Source organism: Cervus elaphus, chromosome 22 (assembly GCF_910594005.1).
Source record: "Cervus elaphus chromosome 22, mCerEla1.1, whole genome shotgun sequence".
In the NCBI taxonomy this organism is placed as follows: domain Eukaryota; kingdom Metazoa; phylum Chordata; class Mammalia; order Artiodactyla; family Cervidae; genus Cervus; species Cervus elaphus.
Genome location: NC_057836.1, coordinates 12,333,007 through 12,354,800, shown reverse-complemented (window position 1 = coordinate 12,354,800; position 21,794 = coordinate 12,333,007). Strand labels below are relative to the sequence as shown.

The window sequence follows — 21,794 nt, the reverse complement described above, 5'->3', positions numbered from 1 at the left end:
TAGAGGCCTTATAGGAAACTGCTGATCACTGTTTTAAAGTGACAAAAATCTTTCGATGTCCCATACCTTAGTATTAACTTTTTTTTTTTAAACTTTGGGAGATTCCAGTTTATAGCCTGAATGTTACTTTGTCTCTTTCTTCCTTCCCTCCCTCACTCCCTTCCTTCCCTCTTTCTCTTCCCTTCTCTTCATTTTCTTCCTTTCTCTCTTTTTTTGGAATGCAGCTTAAGTACATCTTTGGCTCTGCCTGATCTTGTCCTTCTAATTTTAGAGGTGAAGATGTAGAAATCCCAAAAGATTAAATGACTTGCTTGATATTATTTGGCGAGTAGAGCTAGGTTTAGAAACTGTGGTGTTTAGGGAGATGAATTGCAGCTGCAGTGGAAAACTAAGGAAAATGTGCTGTTAAGATGCGAAAGATGATTGTCTTTCGATCTTTTTAAATTACAGAGAGCTAATATTTTAAAAAGGGACATAAAATTGTTTCTGTTAGGGTTGGTGGGGTATTATAAATTTTGTGGACGGCATAATACCACAGTATATCGTTATGAAGTGGCAAACTTGGAAAAGAAACGTAGAAATGTCAGTAATAGAATTTTACTGTTTTTAATTATGAAACATATTAAAAAATGTCTTTCTTGTAACTAAGAAAAAGAGGCAATTACTGCACAAATAGGCTTAAATGGAAATTTTCATGTATATACTCAAAAATTTAGCCATATCAGAATGCTGTTACAAATGTTAGTTGTTTGTAAAACTTATGTGGTAAGAACTTCTTGTACAACACAGTCCTTAATTTATCCAAAATCTAGATCTGTGCTTTTCTGTAATTCTGGTTCAAGTTTATATTTGGCCAAGAGGTACTTTGCTTGAAAGAGGTTCTTTTTTTTTTTTTTAAAGAAAAAAGCAAAAGGAGGAGGGGGAGTACACTTCATGCATGCAGTGTTAGTCACTCAATCGTGTCTGACTCTTTGCAACCCCATGGACTGTAGCCTACCAGGTTCCTCTATCCATGCAATTTCCCAGGCAAGAATACTGGAGTGGGTAGCCATCCCCTTCTCCAGGGGAGTTCCTCCAGCCCAGGGATTGAATCTGAGTCTCCTGCATTGCAGGTGGATTCTTTATTGTCTGAGCCACCATGTTGTTGTTGTTCAGTCACTAAGTCATGTCCGACTTTTTGCATCCCTGTGAACTATAGCGTGCCAGGCTTTTCTGTCCTTCACTATTTGCCTGAGTTTGCTCAAACTCACGTCATGATGCCATCCAGCCATTTCATCCTCTGTCACCCCCTTTTCCTCCTGCCTTGAGTCTTTCCCAGCATCAGGGTCTTTTCTAAGGAGTCACCTCTTTGCATCAGGTGGTCAAAGTATTGGAGCTTCAGCATCAGTCCTTCCAATGAATATTCAGTGTTGATTTCCTTTAGCATTGACTGGTTTGATCTTGTTGTCCAAGGGACTCTTGAGAGTCTTTTCCAACACCACAGTTCGAAAGTGTCAGTTCTTTGGCACTCAGTCGTCTTTATGGTCCAACTCTCACATCCATACATGACTACTGGAAAAACCATAGCTTTGACTATACAGACTTTTGTTGGTAAAGTGATGTCTCTGCATTTTAATACACTGTCTAGGTTTGTCATAGCTATTCTACCAAGGAGCAAGCATCTTTTAATTTCATGGTTGCAGTCACCCTCTGTATTGATTTTGGAGCCCAGGAAAATGAAATCTGACACTGTTTCCACATTTTCCCCATCTGTTTGCCATGAAGTGATAGGACTGGATGCTTTGATCTTAGTTTTTTGAATGTTGAGTTTTAAGCCAACTTTTTCACTCTCCTCTTTCACTTTCATGAAGAGGCCCTTTAGTTCTTCTTTGCTTTCTGCCATAAGGGTGGTGTCATCTACATATTTGAGGTTATTGATATTTCTCCCAGCAGTCTTGATTCCAGCTTGTGATTCATCCAGCTTGGCATTTCACATGATGTACTCCGCATAGAAGATAACGGTATATAGCCTTGACATGTTCTTTCCCAATTTGGAACCACTCTGTTGTTCCATGTCCAGTTTTAACTGTTGGTTTTTGTCCTGCATACAGGTTTTTCAGGAGGAAAGTAATGTGGTCTGGTATTCTTATCTCTTGAAGAATATTCCACAGTTTGTTGTGATCCACACAGACAAAGGCTTTTAGCATAGTCAATGAAGCAGATGTTTTTTTGGAATTCCCTTGCTTTTTCTGTGATCCACTGTATGTTGGCAATTTTATTTCTGGTTCCTCTGCCTTTTCTAAACCCAACTGGTACATCTGGGAGTTCTTGCTTCATGTACTGTTGAAGCCTAGCTTGAAGGATTTTGAGCATAATCTTGCTGACATGTGAAATGAGTGCAATTGTACATTCTTTGGCATTGCCTTTCTCTGGGATTGGAATGAAAACTGATCTTTTCCAGTCCTCTGGCCACTGCTGAGTTTTCCAAATTTGCTGGCATATTGAGTGCAGCACTTGAACAGCATCATCTTTTAAGATTTGAAATAGCTCAGGTGGAATTCCATCACCTCCACTAGTTTTGTTTGTAGTGATGCTTCCTAAAGCCCACGTGACTTCACACTCAAGGATGTCTGGCTCTAGGTGAATGATCACACCATTGTGGTTAACTGGATCATTAAGAGCTTTTTTGTATAGTTCTTTTGTGTATTCTTGCCGCCTTTTTAAAATCTCTTCTGCTTCTGTTAGGTCCTTCTGTTTTTGTCCTTTGTTGCACCTATCTTTGTATGAAATGTTTGTTCCCTTGGTATCTCCAATTTTCTTAAGGAGATCTCTAGTCTTATTCCATTGTTTTCTTTATTTCTTTGTGTTCGTCACTTAAGAAGGCTTTCTTATCTCTCCTTGCTATTTGCTGAAACTCTGCCTTCAGTTGAGTATATCTTTCCCTTTCTCCTTTGCCTTTTTGCTTCTCTTCTTAGCTATTTTAAGACCTCCTCAGACAACCACTTTGTCTTCTTGCATTTCTTGATGGTTCTGTCACCATAACTTGTCACAAAATGGTGAGCCATTTTAGTTTTCAGGTATTTATTATTTACTTTGTGAAAAATATTGAGTAGGGCAGATAAAGTTGTCTGTTTTGTAGCTTATTTAGCACAGAACATTGTACTAAAGTATATAATGTTAACTATTAATATGATTGGGCTTCCCTGATGGCTCAGATGATAAAGAATCTGCCTGCAGTGCAGGAGACCCAGGTTCAATCCCTGGGTTGGGAAGACCCCCTGGAGAAGGAAATGGCAATCATGGACAGAGGAGCCTGGCAGGCTACAGTCTTTGGCATTGCAAAGAGTTGTAAATGACTGAGCAACTAACACACAATAATATGACTGATGTGTCCCTTCCTGATAATTTTCTCTCCATTTCTAATCTTAAATTGGAAGAGTGTTGGCTGTTTTTAGTCTTTGTATTTTTATACATGTGGTGATACAGGAGTCATTTGTTAGTCCAGGTTTAAATGCATGTTATAATGTCCCACTTCTGGGCTTCAGTTGGGAATAGCAGTTTGATTTTACTCAGACTTGGAGCCAGAATGCCCACAATGGAAGAGAAGAATTGTGGGATTTCCCATTATACTGAACTGTCTGTCTTCCTAAGGACAGGAACTTTCTTAACCATGTGGGTAAATCCGAAACACTGCTACTTCCTACCTCCCCCTCAAAGTGCAAGAGTTTGTCAAGGACGTTTTCTGGCGGAATAAATTAGCCACATGAAAGCAGGGAGGGAAATACATGTGTTACAGGCTGAGGAAGAGCAAAGATATAAAGGTGAAAAAGCTTAGCACAGAACCATAGTAATTTTACTTCTGGTTAATGAGACTTTTTTTTTATTATTATTTTTTTAATCTGTGACTCTTGTAAGAGAAAACCATACAAATAGGAATAAATTTGAGTTGTTTAATAATAAAGCTATATGCAAATGTTTACAACAGAACCTGAAAGTTTCTCCTTGTCTGTTCCATCCTGCTTTCACTGCTTTTCCCAGAGGCAACCATGTATTTTGTACATTTTCATGTGCTTCCAGTTCTCCACGCCTTTGCACAAATACGTATTCATTTTTAAAAAATTGTAACCATTTTTCTGTGACTTTTCTGTCCTTAACTTGCAGAGTTTTTATGAAAGTCGGAGGAAAAGAGACATGATTTGGATTCAGATTCCAGCTAGGTCATTAAAAGCCTCCATTTTCTTCATTTGTAAGATGAAGATAATGATAGCATCTACCTTTTAGGGTTGATACACAGATTAAATGGACTCTTCAGTATGGTAACTAGTTCTTGGTGAGTAACACATGGTAGCTACTGTTATAAAGAAATAAGGCCAGAACACTTTTGTGTCATCCTCCTATAACTAAGGAATAAACTTGTAGCAGGGCAGAGGGCAGCCAGCCCTCTCCATCTAAAGAATAAAATCTCTGGGGTCTAGCAATGATGGCTGTTGCCAAGTGATTAAAGGGCTGTGTCATGAAGAACAAATCAGACCTTTTCTTTGTGGTTTTTAGAATCATTAAGATACCAGATTGTCAGCTGTCTATGGAAGAACTATTTAAGGCAGAGCTTAGCAAAGTTGGATGACCAGAAAAATCTATAAAATTATGAAGGAAAATGTGTTATTATATTGGTCTCCCTGTTGTTTGTTAAAATGAGACATGTACAAGAGAACTAAATAGTAAATTTAGGATAAAAATAAGGTTACTGTCATATAATACACTAAGAAAAAATGGTCGATTTCCTTTAGAAAAGATTATGGAAAGCATCCTAAAACCATAATATCACTCATGTAAATCCTTTAAAAATCTGTTATCAGCCTCTACTAACTTGGAATAATTGGTTCTCATGAGCGTCCTTTTTGTTTTTACCTTTTCTCTGCCATCTGTTGTGTTGGGCTGTTTGTTAATGGACCCTTGTAAATGTTTTCCTGCTTTGGGGAATGTTCTCATTTTTACTCCTGTTTTTTTCCCTATTCTCTTTTTTTCCTGGGGCATATTTATTTGTATGGTGGAAGGACTGATGCTGAAGCCAGAACTCCAGTACTTTGACCACCTGATGGGAAGAACTAACTCATTTGAAAAGTTACCCTGATGCTGGGAAAGATTGAAGGCGGGAGGAGAGGAGGACGATAGAGGATGAGATGGTTGGATGGCATCACCAACACAATGGACATGAGTTTGAATCAACTCCGGGAGTTGGTGATGGACAGGCAGGCCTGATGTGCTGCAGTCCATGGGGTCGGACGCAATGACTGAGTGACTCAACTGAACTGAACTGAACTGACAGTTCTAAATCCTTTTCTCTCTCCTGCCTTCCTCTCCCACCCCACGTTTTTGGCTTCATCTTTCTTGATCACCTTGCAATTTGGCAGTGAGTTTATAATATTTTAAAGAGAAAAAATAACATCATTGAGCTTTTCTCTAGCATTCAGGTTTCCTGCTGCCTGGCTGTCAACTTTTTTTCCCACCCAATCACCTGCCTTCCACATGTGTGGCTCACAGTGGGGCTATAAACAGAAGTTTGGAAGATCTGTCTTCGTTCAAGAAAAAGCCAAAAGAAAAAAGCATGGGGAAAAAAATTAGAAAAAAGCATGGGTATAAGAAGAGAATTCGGAAGAATCATGCGGGATTCAAAAATATAAATTAAAATGCTAATGTATTCAGTAAGATGCATGGAGACTTGGGTTTCTGGCATGAGAGAAAGAAGATCAGACTACTTTAAGGAGGGCTTGAGAACACAATTTAAGACAACAGTAGCAGAATTTAAATCTACATTGAATATCATTAAAAAAAAAAAGCTGATGCCATAAAAAGTCAGTAACGAGAAGTGAATTCAAAGAAGAGAGAAACAATTTATGGATAATTGTGTTTCTAAAGGGACCAATAATTGATAGCCTAGAAGATGATTTTTCTGAGTTAAAAAAGTTCTTTGCATACAGACAGAACTCATTACTTCATTCTCATAAAAAACCAACACATACACATCTTAGACAGAATCTAGCAAAATAATTGAACTCTAAAGATTTGGAAGAAGGGCAGCTTATAAATGTCTATGTGGAAAAATACAGTTATTTATTAATACTAAAGATCCAAAGTCAGACTCCCAGAAGACCATGGCATGTACTATTTAAAGGAAGTAGAGTATTGAAACAGGACTTAAGGCATCAAGAATTGAAGCCATTTTATAATGACTGACAGTATAAATGAAGTTGTTAAAAATGTAAACATGGCTGTAAAGGGAATTTGTGATGAATAATCTATGGAATCAAAAAGGAAGCACTAGTCAATCTCCAGATAACTGTAGCAAGAAGAGGTAAGGAAGGTGGTAAACATGGTTTAAACTCACTGTAAGGCACTCCAGAGAGCCTGACTCTAGATGTAAGGTGAAGAATGTTGTTGGACAAGTAAAAGGAAACTCTGATAGAATTAAATAAGGTACCTACCAAACTGCTGGGAGAAGACACGAAAAGGAAAATAATTCAGTCATACATTAGATTGACTCATACGACTGTCTGTATTCAGCCATTATGACTGACAAATCTGACAGTTTTATTTGGTTCAATAGTATTCCATTTTACATGTTTACCAGGTTTTGTTTTCCATTACACTGTTGATGGGCAGTTGGGTTTTCACATTTTGTCTACTGTGAATACTGTTGCAGTGAATAGTGGTATAAAAGTTGTTATCTGTGTGAGTCTCAACTTCAGTTTCTTTGGGTATAAACCTAGAGGTGGAATTGCTGGATTATATGGTAATTCTGTGTTTAGATTTTTGAGTAAACTTGCCAGACTTTTCCACAGTGGCTGTACCATTTTACATTTCTATCAATAATACCCAAAGGTTCCAATTTCTCTGTATTTTTGCTAACACTTAAATTTCTAAGTTGTTTTTGTTTTTTGTTTCTATGGTAGCCTCCAAATGGGTTTGAAGTTAACTTAAATTGTTAACATATTATTTGCATAAGTAGAAAACTATATATATTCCTTGTGCTTTATAGATCTTATACAACTATAAAATCAAAATATACTTTCAGTTTTGCAAATTAAACTGAAATAAAATTAATGTTTATTGTTGCAGTCTTACTTGATAAATACTTTATTCCTATGAGAATGTCTTTTTAATTACAAATGATAACTGCAGAAATACTCCCTTTAACTGCCAGAGGAATTCAGAGTAACTCATTGGGAAATTTGCTGACATTTTAGGGCATGCCAACCTGCTAACAGCCAAACTTAATTTATTAACAAAATTAACAATGACTTGAATTTATAAATTGCCACTTAGTTATCATCTGGTTGCTAATGTAATTAAAAAAGCAAACTGCCTTTAGAAATCTTTTGTTCAACTAGTTGAGCCAGAATATACATATATAACTTGGGAAACCCATAGCTCAGACAGTAAAGAATCTGCCTGCAATGCAGGAGACCTGGGATTGATCCCTGGATCAGGACGATCCCCTGGAGAAGGAAATGGCAACCCACTCCAGTGTTTTGTCTGGAGAATCCCATGGACAGAGGAGTCTGGTGGGCTACAGTCCATGGGGTCACCAAGAGTCCGACTGACACTTTCACTCTCATATGTATATAAATTTGTAATTCATTGTCTTAAGTCAGAGCACAGAATTCTTTTCAGTTCTCTTCAGTCACTCAGTCGTGTCCGACTCTTCATGATCCCATGACTGCAGTATGCCAGGTTTCCCTGTCCTTCACCAACTCCTGGAGCTTGCTCAAACTTATGTCCATCGAGTCAGTGATACCATCCAACCAGCTCATCCTCTGTTGTCCCCTTCTCCTCCTGCCTTCACTCTTTCCCAGAATCAGAGTCTTTTTCAAATGAATCAGTTCTTTGCATCAGGTAGCCAAAGTATTGGATGGAGTTTCAGCTTCGGCATCAATCCTTCTAGTGAATATTCAGGACTGATTTCCTTTAGGGTGGACTGGTTTGATCTCCTTGCAGTCCAAGAGACTCTCAAGAGTCTTCTCCAACGCTCCTGTTCAAAAGCATCAGTTCTCCAATGTTCAGCTTTCCTTATAGTCCAATCGTCACATCATACATGACTACTGGAAAAACCATAGCTTTGACTAGACAGACCTTTTAATATGCTGTCTAGTTTGGTCATAGCTTTTCTTCCAAGGAGCAAGCACCTTTTAATTTCATGGCTGCAGTCACCATCTGCAGTGATTTTGGAGCCCCCCAAAATAAAGTCTGTCACTGTTTCCATTGTTTCCCCATCTATTTGCCTTGAAGTGATGGGACCAGATGCTGTGATCTTAGTTTTCTGAATGTTGACTTTTAAGCTAACTTTTTCACTCTCCTCTTTCACTTTCATCGAGAGGCTCTTTAGTTCTTCTTTGCTTTCTGCCATAAGGGTGGTGTCATCTGCGTATCTGAGGTTATTGATATTTCTCCCGGCAATCTTGACCCCAGCTTGTGCTTCATCCAGCCCGTGCTTCATCCAGCCCAGCATTTCACATAATGTACTCTGCATGTAAGTTAAGTAAGCATGGTGACAATATACAGCTTTGACGTACTCCTTTCCCAATTTTGAACCAGTCTGTTGTTCCATGTCCAGTTCTCACTGTTGTTTCTTGACCTGCATACAGATTTCTCAGGAGGCAGGTCAGGTGGTCTGGTATTCCCATCTCTTGAAGAATAATCCACAGTTTGTTGTGATCCACACAGTCAAAGGCTTTGGTGTAGTCAGTAAAGAAGTAGATATTTTTCTGGAACTCTCTTGCTTTTTCAGTGATCCAACGGATGTTGACAGTTTGGTTCTTCTGCCTTTTCTAAATCCAGCTTGAACCTCTGGAAGTTCACAGTTCACGTACTGTTGAAGCCTGACTTGGAGAATTTTGAGCATTACTTTGTTAGTGTGTGAGATGAGTGCAATTGTGTGGTAGTTGGAACACTCTTTGGCATTGCCTTTCTTTGAGATTGGAATGAAAACTGACCTTTTCCAGTCCCGTGGCCACTGCTGAGTTTTCCAAATTTGCTGGCATATTGAGTGCAGCACTTTCACAGCACCATCTTTTAGGATTTGAAATAGCTCAGCTGGAATTCAGTTCCATCACCTCCACTAGCTTTGTTCGTCGTGATGCTTCTTAGGGTCTACTTGACTTCAGATTCCAGAATTCTTTTACCCATTCCTGATATTTCTTGTGGTCCCAAATTAAGGAAATGCTAACTTCTCCAGATGACTTCTTCAGTAGTCTGTTCCACTGCAGTGTAAAACTGGCCAAATGTGAATTATATTCAGGACTATATAGAGAGGGGTAAATCCCTATGAATGGAGTATCTGACATAAAGTTTCTGTTCTTTTGTATAATGATTTTCACAGTTTTAAAAGTTTGCATGCAGTACGTTGATTCCTCAGAATAACTTAGTCAAGAAGGATGTTTGCGTTTTACAGCAAGAAAATTCATGGCAGTTTCTTTAGTTACAGAAGTGCAGAAAAAGAGAGGAGTATGCTGTGTGAGATTACAGGATTCATTCCTACCTGTATGGGTTGTTTTGGAAAGGGTGGAAGAAAAGTTGGATCTGAGTGGCTTTGGAATATGGATTTGATGTACCTGAGGGTTTCCCAAACTTAGTGGTCGTTAAGAAATTCTTTCCCCTGTTGATTGATTCACTAGGGTGAGGGCAGTGCCTGAAAATTCTTGGCTATGAATACCACAGAAGATTCTTGTAATGAGGCAAAATTGGCTAATTTTACACTCACTATTTCAGAGCAGGGGGCTTGGTGTGATTAAAAAGTGTTTTGGAGAACATGTGAATCTGGAGAATAGAATGAGGTGGAAAAATGTGTAATTAGGCAATAGTTATTTTGATAGGACATAGTTGTACCTTTTACTGGGTTACAATAATGTAAATGAAATGTGGAAAATGATGAAATTTCAGAGATTACAGGAGATTCCACCTTTACTACTTGGAAAGACAAAGAGAAACAGGGAAATTAAAGTGGATAAGCTGATTTGTGGAAGAAACTTTGTAGAGTAGGAGATACATTGAGTTTTTGACGGTAAAATGTGCAGTAGACGTTTGTAAATAATAATTTGTACTCCAGAATTAGTAAAACAGTACATTAAAATAGTCTGACCTTGAGAAGCATGAGGATATCAAGTATTCATTCTCCATATAAAACTCTAAAGCTGGATGTACCTGTGCAAATCAGGCTTTCTGATTTTGTTTTTCATTCCTTACTCTTCAAATCTTACTGCTGTCTGTACTTTTGAGTTTCCTTGGAAAGCTGAAATATTTATTCACTGCCCCTGAAGTGGGTATGGTAAAGAGAAAGGTTAAGGCTGAGCTAATGAGAAGAATTTAGAAGAAAAGAGGGGGTATAAGTATTTAAAAGTTCATATGAATGGCTATGTTAAAGAGTCTTCTCTCCTTTTTTTTAATTAAAAGTTTTTTTTCTTTGTTCTTATTTTCTTGGGTTAATATCTTGTCAGGAACACAGAAAAGCTCTTGCATTGTATTCTTATATGCTTAGTTGTGTCTGGCTCTTTGTGACCCCATGGACTGTACCAGGCTCCTCTCTCCATGGGATCTACCAGGCAAGAATACTGGAGTGGGTTGCCATTTCCTTCTCCAGGGGATCTTCCCAACCCAGGGATGGAACCCGGGTTTCTTGCATTGCAGGTAGATTCTTTATCACTAAGCCATCAGGGAAGCCCATGTTCTTATATATTGGACTTTATTTTATTGACTTCTTTCCTGAACAAAACAAAACAGTTCGGATATCAGACTCTGAATTCTGTGATGCGACTCTGGCTGTTTTGTGATGTGTACCTACCACATTTAAGTTCCCATGCTGGTCAGTTCTTACCAGGATGACCCACTAAGTTTTTGTTTTGTTGGTCTCTCCCTTGGTGACCATTCGTCAACCCTATTTCATTTGGACTTTGTTTTCGATATCCATTGCAGAGTAACTTCTGTCTCTGAAGTGTAAAATTTTCTTCCTGTAAATAATCAAGAGTTTTTTGATCTTGGCATCCACCTTCAACTCTCCTTGACCCCCCTTGGCCTTCTTTTCTTTGCTTAGAAAGTTTTAGAATAAGTTCCTACCCTACAACAGTTGGAATTTAGCCCTCTCAGTTAACTGCATTCACATTCAGATAAATATGATTTATCTCAATGAAATCTTTTTATGAGACTAGGTAGTGTTCTGAATTTTGCTGTATTATGAACAATAGATATTGTAAGTCATTTAGTGAAAACAGCTATTTTCTGATAGGACTAAATATGTTTACTCTTTTGTGGTTCAGCTATTACAAGTATCTGCTATATTTTTTAGCCTTAACATAAAGCTTTCTATATGTACCAGGCTTTAGATATTTTTAATTTCCTTTTGGTTTTGTGCCTCTGAAAAGAGAAGGGTGGTGAGAATCTGAAGCCCCACATTTACTTATTTGTGGCCCAGATTTGGGGTGAAGTGGAGGATGCTTAGTGGTAGAACTAAATAAATTAGCACAAGTCTGGTTTGAGAGAGCACTCTAGACTTTCTTGTGTAAGTAGATTAGTTTTTCTTCCTGCTTTGAAACAGAGAATGTTTTGTAAGAAAATAAAATGCTAATTAAGATGAGCCAGAGGGAGAAGGGAGCGGTGGAGGAGGAGTTAGAACAGCTAGGTTCTTTTCTGCTCTTCTTTTGATGACCTTTTTTTTTTTTTTTTTTTAAATCTAGCTGTTGACCTATTGAGGAAAATTCAAATAGACTCTCTTCTCTACAGGATAGACCCTGTTCCTAAGGGTATCATATTGGAAGGTCATAATGAAATTTGTAGAAGGAGTTTGTTGTTTAGTTGCTCAGTCGTGTCTGACTCTTGCGACTCCATGAACTGTAGTCAGCCAGGCTTCTCTGGCTATGAGATTTCGTAGACAAGAATACTGGAGTAGGTTGTCATTTCCTCCTCCAGGGGATCTTTCCGACCCAGGGATCAAACCCGTGTCTCCTGCATTGCAGGCAGGTTCTTTACCACTGAGCCACCATGGCTTTACTCTGTAGATTTGGCCATGTAAAACTCAGGTTTAATTTTCACATGGTATTTCACAACACTTTAAAAGCCCTATTAATCTTTGTTGTTGTTAACAGTTAAGAGTTTTTGCATGAGCATCCTTATTTTGCTTCTATTAGTTATTTTCCCCACCTTTCCTCAAGCCTTCAAGCCTCAAGTCTGATTATTTGGGGATTTTCAAGAAGAAGAATATGTTACCTGTAGTTAAAAAGCAAAGTATTTAGTAGATAGACGTCTTTAGGAGTACAAAATACTTTTCTACTATCTTTGAATTGTTATTTTAGACCATGAAGGCCTATAAGAGAGAAGAATCTGGACTTAGTCATTTGCATGAAAACTTTATGTGATAACTTTCTTTCAAAATACAGAATAATTCTTTTAAATTTTTGGTAAATAGTTACTGGAACCCATGCTGCGTGGGCCCAAACAGTGGTTCAAACTGCTGTTCTCTATGCCTGAAAACAAGTTTTCATTTCCGTATTCCAGCACCCAGCAATTAGTATCACTGTAAAAGATGGAATACGTGCTCAGGTCTTTGCGAAGTCAGTGTGGTGCAGATAATGATAAAGAGGGAGGACTCCAATATTGACCTCAAATATTCTAATCAAGGAGTTCCAGACACTACTCTCCACCCATATTTTGATGTGTAGACTTATCATATGTGTTCTTATTTTAGTAGTAAAATTTTGAATATTGCTAAAAATAAAATGCAATAGAAGTTTAAATGTTAATAAGTCTCAAGTGTCAAATTTTCTGGGGGTACAGATGTTAATTAACTAATAAAAGAAATATTTCTGATTTGATTTTATGAAAATCAAGCTCACTGTTTCAGTTAAGCAATTTGTTTGGAAGGTTTGTTTCTGGGGCTGATAAAATAATCAATAGGAAGGCATAGGATTGCCATTTTAGAGAATACTGAAATTTAGGGATGAGAAAATGCCCCCAGAGGATGTTTAAAATATACAAAGCAAGGAACTGAAGATGTCAAATTGCTTTAAGCCATTATACATTGCATTTCTCACCCAAGAAGAAATTGCATCAGCAAATCTCCTGAGCACTGTTATTTGGATGGCACTGAGATGAACAATTGTTTCAGTTGTTGTTAGGCTCCCCACCTCCGCCCCTTAGCTGCCTGGAACTGTGCATGTTATGGGAGGTCATGTGACAGTGATCCTTGGTTTTGTTCATTTAGCCTGTCAAAACAATTTTATGTAGGTGGAAAGAAATGAATGAAATGAATAGAGTGGGTTAGCTGCATCAGCTCTCATTTACACCGAAGGTAATGAGTGTTGCAGTAGGGATAGTGTATCAAGCTCCCAGAAATACCCAGTTTGATAATGTTGGAGAAGAAGATGCCAAAAAGCAACAGCTGTGGTAATCTGCTCAAAATTTTCTTTGATACTTAAAGTTAAAAAGAGGGACTTCCCCAGTGGTTAAGACTCTGCTCCTAATGCAGGGGCCTTGAGTTCAATCCCTGGTCAGGGAACTAAGATGTCACATGCTGCATGGTGTGGCCAAAAAATAAAATAAAAAATAAATTTTACCATTGACTTCATGATAATTTGATTGTCACTTAGCAATGTTTTTTTTAAGTGTCCAAGTCTTTTTTTTTTAATACAACTTTTAAAGGTTACAGTCCACTTACAGTTATTACAAAATATTGACTGTTTCCTGTGTTGTACAACACATCTATGTAGCCTGTCATATACCCAGTAGTTTGTACTTCCCACCCCCCCCATGCCATATTGGCCCCCTCCCCCACTGGTAACCATGAGTGTGTTCTCTGTATCTGTGAGTCTACTTCTTTTTTGTTATGTTTGACAAATGATAGTATTTAAACAATATATACTCTTATTTTGCCTTCAACTATACTTTATAATTTAGTAAAGTTCCTAGTTCTTTTTAATGATCCCTAGTTAATAACAAATATCAACATGGCTCTTCTGAGAAGATAAATGTTCTAGGAGCTATATAAAAATTAAGATATATTTGTCTAGTTTAGTGAATGGAACATGAGCTATGAATCAAATCTTCATTTAATTTGTGCTTCTGCATCTCATTGTGAATTTGAAGAAGACACTAAATTTCTGAGTCTGTTCATCTGTTTAAAGTATTTCCTAATATCTATGGGTTTTCTGAGAATGGGAACAGAAGTAAAACAACCAGTTTTACTCTTCAGTTAGTGTAAATAGCAAACACTTGACAAATATTAATTAAAAAGCCCCAGGTGTTCTTATGGTCTGTGTGCTTATGTTAGTTTTGATCTCTTTTACATTGTTTTACAAATTCTTGTGGGTGCTAAAATAGTGTAATTCTCTGAGATATGAAATTGTCCTAGATTAAGAAGTCTTATAGATAGAACAAGTTAACAGATGATTTAAAGAAACACCAAATTACCTGGTAGGGCTTTTTCCCTACTTGGTTGGTGATCTGTTTTCATAGTTGTTGTTGTTGTTGTTTTGATTTACTCTGTATTTATTGATGCTTTTGAACTGTGGTGTTGAAGAAGACTCTTGCGAGTCCCTTGGACTGCGAGGATATCCAACCAGTCCATCCTAAAGGAGATCAGCCCTGGGTGTTCATTGGAAGGACTGATGCTGAAACTGAAACTTCAATACTTTGGCCACCTGATGCGAAGAGCTGACTGATTTGAAAAGACCCTGATCCTGGGAAAGATTGAGGGCAGGAGGAAAAGGGGACGATAGAGGATGAGATGGTTGGATGGCATCACCGACTCAATGGACATGGGTTTGGGACTCTGGGACTTGGTGATGGACAGGGAGGCCTGGCGTGCTACGGTTCATGGGGTCGCAAGGAGTCGGACACAACTGAGTGACTGAACTGAATTGATACTAATTTTTGGGTGTAGTGAGTGTTACATTGCTGCACATGAGCTTTTCTCTAGTTGCAGCAAGTAGGGGCTGCTTTATGGTGTGTGGTCTTCTCATTGTGGTGGCTTCTCTTATTGCAGAGCACAGGCTCTAGGGCCTGAGGGCTTTAGTAGTTATTAGGTGCTGGCTCAGTAGTTGCTGCAGGTGCTCTCAGTAATTGTGGCTTACGGGCTTAGTTGCTCCACGGGATGTAGAAATCTTCCTGGACCAGGAATCATACCAATGTTCCCTGCATTGCAAGGTGGATTCTTAACCTCTAGATCACCAGGGAAGTCCTGTACTCATATTTCTAATGTTAAAGACTTAAAGCAAGGTTCCCTTAAAATAAGTCATCAATAGCTTTCAGGGAGGATAAAAATCTATAACAGACACATAAAATAGTCTCCATTTACAGTATAGATGACTTTGAGGCAAAATTAGGTAAAAGTTGCATTCAGTGTTTTTATTCTGTAGAAGAAAATTGATTGTAGATTTTTGTCGAGGAAGAAGTCCCTGTTTGGTTACTAGCACGCCTGCCCCTCTTTTATATTTTCCTATAAATGAGTAGTTGGCAGACTTTACAATGGCTTTTAACAAATCCTTTTAAAAATCAAAATGGTGGCAGCCTTGACCTTTGCAGATTGGCTGTAATGTTTGAGTTGTGTTAAGTTACTGAGTCTCAGAGGCCCAAATTTAATCCTTACCTTTCTTTTAAGTCGTAAGAATTTCTTTTATTCCTTAGGAAATGCTAACTACTTGTTAAGAATGTACACACACTTTTTTTGGGGGGGGGGAAGCACACACACTTTTTTTTTTTGGAAAGCACTTTCATGAATTCATTTAACACATGGCAGTTGAACAATGCTAGGTTATCAGATGCTAAAGATAGAACACTGAAAAAACATTTTGTCACTGCTTTTAGAATAAGCCTCACTATAATATTACTTTGTGACTAAGAGCTCTGAAAGAGGCATATACATAGTTCATGTCACTGTACAGATAGGTGGGAGGGGATGATTTAACCTAGAGTGCGGGGCAGTCAACAATTCTATCCCTGTGGGAATGGCTGGACATTAACCAGGCATGAAAGGTCCATGGAAGGGCATCCTTTATAAAGGAAGCATGTGTGAGGGACCCGAATGGGAAGAAGCATGCCATGCTTGAGAAAGGAGACATGAGAGTGACAAGAAATAAGGCTCTACGAGTGGGCAAGGATTGTATTGTGTGGGACCTCTTAGGTCATAGGGGTTTTCCACCTTTATCCTAAAGGCTGCAGAAAGCTATTGGAGAGTTTTAAACAGGATTATGACATATAGTACTTCACTGAGTCTAAGATTCCAATTATATGATGCACTCTAATTTCAGAGATGTTAAAAGTGTGGAAAATGACATTTCTAAGAATCAATGAAGTGGGCATACCATAGAATTGATTAAATTGACGTTAAGATATTCTGACTGCATTTGGACAGAGTGGAAAACACATTGTACAGGGGTAACAAGATTAGGCGTGTGGAAACAGCTAGTAGGTTTACTGCAGAAATCCAGGCAGAGATCCTGATGGCTTGAATGAAATAGGATGGTGGCAGTAGAGAAAGACATGAATAAATTACTTTGGTTTGAGTTTTCTGCAGAAAAGGTTTGCAAACCTTGTATAGGTTAAAACACTTGTGAATATCATAGAAACAATCTTTATGTAGATTTTAAATTAAAATTTAAGTAACAATGTAGAGTGATTATGCTACAGTCTTGGTTAACCTCTAGTGAGTTTCTGGCTATACCAGTTGAGAGAAAACATTTTGTTTACTATTAAGTACTGTAAACTACCTTATCCTGTACAATGTAAATTCCAAGTTTCAGCTGCAGTGGTCTACTGTAAGTGATACACTTTCCAGAAGCTCTAAACTCTGGTTGAATAAACAAATTTAAGTAAATAAGTTTAAATTGCGTAGCTCACTGTTATTAAAGTTCTGAGCCTCCTTGCCTCCAGTCTGTATCCTGCATTTCCAAGCTTGCCTTTAGCACTTTCTGCAGACTCTTTCAGTCTTAAGCATTTCAAGTATTATAAAACTAGAGCTTCATGCCCATGATTTCAGTCCTTAGGGTAGCCTGCTGATGGTGGGGGCCAACACTAGCTTGTGCACACAGAGTTGGGTCTTATATCGAGTACTTGCTCTTGAAGTGCTCGTTTTATAAATAAAAATATCTTCTCTTTTTAATATCTAATAAAGTTAGCGCCTTTTCCTCTTACATTGGAAGGTCTATTAGCAGGACACTTGTCTCTTATGTTTGTTGTATCCTGTTGCCTGACACAGGGTGCTCAAGTATTTAAAATTTAATTAACCATTTATGAAGAGATGGAATAATTGCTAAAACTGAAGTGAATGTTGCATGCCTCAGAAAATAAGAGTACTTATCAAGACAAGTAGTAGACTATATATGAAAAAAAAAGTATAAAAATTAAATATCACTTAATGGTAGTTAGAATATTATAATTAATTTGGCTCATGTGTGATTAGTCTTCTGATTGTTCTGAGAGTAGATTAACGTTACAATCTCTTTCAGTTTTCATAATTCAGCAGTAATGGCAACAGGGGATCTAGGTTTTCTTTTTTGAATAGTTTCTTGAAATGAGGACGTGTAAGAATATATAGTAAACAATATTTTTTTAATAAAACATACATTAAGAAACCCTATTGTCAGTAATGGAAAACGAAACAAGCTGAAAATTCTTCCTACTGTATAATACCAGATACTTTGAACATTTTAATGAGAAAAACTAAATCCTATCCTTTAAAAACTAAAAATCCTATCCTTTTAAATGCATAGTTGAGCTTGTGGGGATGTCAGGATGATTTCCAGGGTTTAAAAACTAAGAAGAAACTAGAAACCAGAGTAGGAAAAGTGTGAATTGACACTGGGTTTTTTCTGGGATAGTTGCCAGTCTTGTTGACAAAGAGGCATGGTTTAAAAGGAAAGATATACCCATTTGAGTGCAGAGTTCCAAAGAATAGCCAAGAGAGATAAAAAAGCCTTCCTCAGTGATCAGTGCAAAGAAATAGAGGAAAACAGTAGAACGGGAAAGACTAGAGATCTCTTCAAGAAAATTAGAAATACCAAGGGAACATTTCATGCAAAGATGGGATCAATAAAGGACAGAAATGAGATGGACCTAACAGAAGCAGAAGATATTAAGAAGAGGTGGCAAGAATACACAGAAAAACTATACAAAAAAGATCTTCACGACTCAGGTAATCATGATGGTGTGATCATTCACCTAGAGCCAGACATCCTGGAATGTGAAGTCAAGTGGGCCTTAGGAAGCATCACCACAAACAAAGCTAGTGGAGGCGATGGAATTCCAGTTGAGCTATTTCAAATCCTGAAAGATGATGCTGTGAAAGTGCTGCACTCAATATGCCACCAAATTTGGAAAACTCAGCAGTGGCCACAGGACTGGAAAAGGTCAGGTTTCATTCCAATCCCAAAGAAAGGCAATGCCAAAGAATGTTCCAACTACCACACAATTGCACTCATCTCACACACTAGCAAAGTAATGCTCAAAATTCTCCAAGCCAGGCTCCAACAGTACGTGAACCATGAACTTCCAGAGGTTCAAGCTGGTTTTAGAAAAGGCAGAGAAACCAGAGATCAAATTGCCAACATCTGTTGGATCATTGAAAAAGCAGGAGAGTTCTAGAAAAACACCTATTTCTGCTTTATTGACTATGCCAAGGCCTTTGACTGTGTGCATCCCAGTAAACTGTGAAAAATTCTGAAAGAGCTGGGAATACCGGATTACCTGACCTGCCTCTTGAGAAATCTGTGTGCAGGTCAGAAAGCAATAGTTAGAACTGGACATGGTTCCAAATAGGAAAAGGAGCACGTCAAGGCTGTGTATTGTCTGTCACCCTCCTTATTCAACTTATATGCAGAGTACATCATGAGAAACGCTGGGCTGGATGAAGCACAAGCTGGAGCCAAGATTGCCGGGAGAAATACAAATAACCTCAGATATGCAGATGACACCACCCTTATGGCAGAAAGCAAAGAAGAACTAAAGAGCCTCTTGATGAAAGTGAAAGAGGAGAGTGAAAAAGTTGGCTTAAAGCTCAACATTCAGAAAACTAAGATCATGGCATCTGGTCCCATCCCTTCATGGGAAATAGATGGGGAAATAGTGGCAGACTATTTTGAAGGGCTCCAAAATCACTGCAGGTGGTGAGTGCAGCCATGAAATTAAAAGGCACTCCTTGGAAGAAAAGCAATGTCAAACCTAGACAGCATATTAGAAAGCAGAGACATTACTTTGCCAACAAAGGTCCATCTAGTCAAGACTATGGTTTTTCCAGTAGTCATGTATGGATGCAAGAGAGAGTTAGACTATAAAGAAAGCTGAGTGCCAAAGAATTGATGCTTTTGAACTGTGGTGGAGAAGACTCTTGAGAGTCCCTTGGACTATAGGGAGATCCAGCCAGTCAATCCTGAAGGAAATCAGTCCTGAATATTCATTGGAAGGACTGATGGTGAAGCTGAAACTCCAATACTTTGGCCACCTGATGTGAAGAAGTGACTCATTTGAAAAGACCCTGATGCTGGGAAAGATTGAAGGTGGGAGGAGAAGGGGACGACAGAGGATGAGGTGGTTGGATGGTATCATCAACTCAATGGACATGAGTTTGAGTAAACTCCAGGAGTTGGTGATGGACAGGGAGGCCTGGCATGCTACAGTCCATGGGATCAGAAAGAGTTGGACATGACTGAATGACTGAACTGAACTGATGGTTTTATCATCTCCCCAAGAGCAGATAAATCTCAGTTCCAAGCAGGTTATTGGAACTGAGATCCAGTAAACTTATTGCTTAAAGAGGTACATATGTGCTAAGTCACTTCAGTCGTGTCTGACTTTGTGACCCCATGGATTGTAGCCCACCAGGCTTTTCTGTCTTTAGGATTCTCCAGGCATGAATACTGGAGTGGGTTGCCATGCCCTCCTCCAGGGGATCTTCCTGACCCAGGGATCAAACCCATGTCTTTCATTTCCTGCCTTGACAGGGGGTTCTTTACCGCTAGTGCCACCTGGGAAGCCCTAAAGAGGAACAACACCTTTAATATAAAGACAGACTAGAGAAAATTTCAGTTTCTGAGTCAGGGAAACGACAGTTTTTCCCAAGTCACGTGAAAGAAAGTTTACCCTCAGAGTTCATGGTCTGGGAGCTGTGTTCATGCAAGTATGAGATAAGGATTTGAACTTGAATTACTTGGAAGTCACAGAGTCCAGCAAGACCGAGCAACTGACAGTGTCACTTTTCACTTTTAAGTGGAGTCATGGCCAAGACTAGTGATAGCACTGCAGTGCCAGGCATGGCCCCTTTGAAAAGCAGTCTCTTAATACCTGTTCCCTGTGATCCAGCAAGTCTACTGCTAGCTTAGCCTAAGAGATGTACTTACAGAGTTTTTTATGCCCCAGAAGGCTAAATAATGAAAGCTAGAATAATGTTTTAAGTTCATATAATAAAATACATAGTATATTGAAAACAAATTGTATTAAAATAGTTATTAAACCATTTGAATTTGTGATATATAGTATGCATTATTAATGTATATATTTATAAGATCTCCTATAAGATCTAATGACTAGCATAGTTTCAAAGAATGCCTGGTGTGGTATTTTGAGATAGGAATAGTAATATCTAATCAGGGTAGTAGTAATAGTAGTAGTAGTGGTGAAAGTTGGTACTAGTGCTGCTGGATCGAACCCAGGTCTCCTGCATTGCAGTCAGATTCTTGACCATCTGAGTCACAAGAGAAGCCCAAGAAGACTGGAGTGGGTAGCCTATTCCTTTTCCAATGGATCTTCCCGACCCAGGAATCAAACTGGGGTCTCCTGCATTGCAGGCAGATTCTTTACCAAGAGTTATTCAAGGGTAGCAATGGGAAAGGCCATCTGGTTACACAGGAGAGTTTACATTAAGTCTTTAGTGTTTAGACACATGATGTTATTGTATGCCTGGAATAGTTTGCTAAAATATGTATTACGTGCTTTGGTAGTTGACAGTTTCAACTTTAATTTACAGGGCAGTGCAGAGTTTGTGTGTATGGTGCTTTGTTTTGTCAAGGGAAGAACATCAGATTAAGTGCTTTTCTCCATTTATCTCAGATAAGAAGTGAATTAACCTGTAAGGTGCCAGGCACTTTAAATATGTGATAGAAATATGCCTAGTAGATTACTTCTTAAAACAGTCCTATGAGGTGAAGGCATATACAGTCATCCCTCAATTTTCTTGGTGGGGAGAGGGGAGAAATTTAGATCTCACCACTTCTAAAATACAGTCTTGTTTCATTATTAAATTGCATGTCTCTGTCAATAGGTGGCTTACATTAGAATTGGTAAGTTAACTGTACCTAAGAACTGTGTATCTGAAGCACACAATAACCGTAAAGATACCAAAATAATCTCAAGCATGACTTTATAATCGAGAGTTTTCTTAAATACACTTTAGCCTGTTCTCACACTCCTTGTAACAGGCTAATGAAGTTATTATTAGTAACTTCAGTGTTAGGATGTTTTATTTTAACATTGTTGGTCATAATATAGTACATGTTTAGCATATAAGTGTGACTATGTGGCTTGGTGTGGTTTTTTTATTTTAAATCATATTCTGTTTTGTTTTTTTGTTTTTTGTTTTTTAGTTTCAGATATACAGCAAAGTGATTCAGTTATACATATACATGTATGTATTCATTTTCATGTTCTTTACCCTTTTGGTTTATTGCAGAATATTGAGCAGAGTTCCCTGTGTTATACAGTAGGTCCTTGTTGGTTATCTGTTTTAAATATGGTAGTATACCTATTAGTCCCAAACTCCTAACCTTAAACCATATTCTCTTTTG

The 21,794-nt window shown here is 38.2% G+C and overlaps 1 protein-coding gene across 25 annotated transcripts in view; it reads left to right on the top strand.

Annotated features, from left to right (window-relative positions):
• Positions 1-21,794, top strand: part of WNK1 (WNK lysine deficient protein kinase 1) — a 128,614-nt gene that overhangs the window by 32,932 nt on the left and 73,888 nt on the right. The gene's annotated exons all lie outside the window — the stretch shown is intronic.